This window comes from Phocoena sinus, chromosome 19, assembly GCF_008692025.1.
Source record: "Phocoena sinus isolate mPhoSin1 chromosome 19, mPhoSin1.pri, whole genome shotgun sequence".
NCBI lineage: Eukaryota > Metazoa > Chordata > Mammalia > Artiodactyla > Phocoenidae > Phocoena > Phocoena sinus.
Window position 1 is genome coordinate 5266554 of NC_045781.1, and position 1811 is coordinate 5268364.

A 1811-nucleotide genomic window follows, 5' to 3' on the forward strand; every position below is an offset into this window, starting at 1 on the left:
GACTTATAAGAAAAACAGTACAACAAATCTTGGAGTGAGAATTTCAATAATGAGAGGATCATAATAAAAAGTGAACATAGTTGAATATGTTATGTTTTTCAAGCATACCCCACTTTAATGCATACCTTTTATATGTGACTCAAGTTACCATCCTACTAGTTCACCCATGATATTATTACAGACACTTAATTATATAGAGATATACAAAACATTTTATAATATGGAAATATTTATGAGAATGTAAGTGATAAAATTAGATTACGTCTTTTTTTTTTTACAGCCTTACCGAGATATAACTGACATAGATTATACCTATTTTAAATAAACTTTTTATTTTGGGGAAATTTTAGATTTACACGAAAGTGAAAGTACTACAAAGAGTGCACATATACCTTCATTTGACTTCCTCTCATGCGAATATTTTATGTAACCATGGTACATTTGTCAAACTTAGAAATTAATATTGGTATGACACTCAGCTAAATTACAGATTCTATTTAGATTTCACAAATTTTTCCACTACTGTCCTTTTTCTGTCTTAGAATTCAACCCAGGGAAGAATGCTGCCTTTAGACATCATGTTTCCTTGAATTGCTCTGTTCCATGACCATTCCTGAGTCTTTTTTTCATGTCCTCAATTATTTTGAGGAGTACTGATCAGGTATGTTGTATATTGACCTTCTTTTAGGTTGGTCTGTTTTCCTCATTAAACAGGGATTTATGCATTTTGGAAAAGACACCACATATTTATGGGTATAGAATATCAAAATGACAACACTGATCTACTGGCAAAGGTATTATTTGCCAGGTTTCTCCACTGAAAATAGCAAAACAACTTCTGACCAAAAAGAACCATCATACAGGGCTCACACCAAGAGATTTCAAGACTTATAAACCTTTAGTAGTATTGGTGAAAGGACACATAGATCAATGGAACAGAGCAAAGATCCCAGAAAAAGACCCACATGAGTCAAGTGTACTCAAGCGTTTGACAGATATACAAAGGTTATTCAATGGAGAAAGATAGACTTTTTCAGCAGATGCTGCTGGAACACTTGGAAGTCCACAGGCAAGAAACAAACAAAAACAAAGAGAAAAAAAAAATCCCAAAAGACTCTCCTTATAGACAGGTGCAAAAATCCTCTTTTGCAACGCAGAACTCATTGTTTAGTATGAGTTTTGGTACAGGGAAGAAGGAACATGATACCTAAAACAGATTCAAGTGATGGGGGTGTATTGATAAACATAAAGATTGCTTCCAGGACTATAGAGCTGATAATTTCCCTTATATATTAAGTTTTTAAATTATCAGCTATATCGAGTTCCTACTCTAATGTTGACATGAAACAAAGATGGCTTCTTTTTTTAGGCTTTTATCTTGAGAACACAGTGTCAGGATTTTAAAAAGGTATTGGCATATCCCAATGATCTGTACTGTTCTAAGGTGTGATAGCTTAGCAGTGAATATGATTTGAACTTAGTACATTTTTAGAGGGTGTCAAACTCTGAAGCAGGCAGATCCATCTCCTGACCCTAAACATGGTCCTAAAGTAAACTGCTTGAGGAAATTGGATCCCAAAGATTACAGGAGGAGAATTTTGAAGTGTGTCTGTATTCTATTGGAGATCAAAGAAGCCCAACTAAAAGAATTGTGTGGATTGAGCAAAACTTCTCTTTTGAAAGGGCTATCTCATCTTGAAGATTATGACTTTGGAGGAACTAAGGTGATTGGCAGTGGAAAGAATCAGAACATGTGAAATTCCTTAAAAATTTATTGACTTAAATAATTTTGCCTATGTTACACATAATAA

General features: G+C 33.8%; 1 non-coding gene across 1 annotated transcript; it reads left to right on the top strand.

The window, feature by feature from the left end:
* The first annotated feature begins 1116 nt into the window (after positions 1 to 1116).
* On the top strand, positions 1117 to 1203 carry LOC116744832. The gene has a single exon (XR_004347162.1). It is a non-coding gene; the product is annotated as a small nucleolar RNA SNORA40 (small nucleolar RNA).
* The last annotated feature ends 608 nt before the right edge of the window (positions 1204 to 1811 follow it).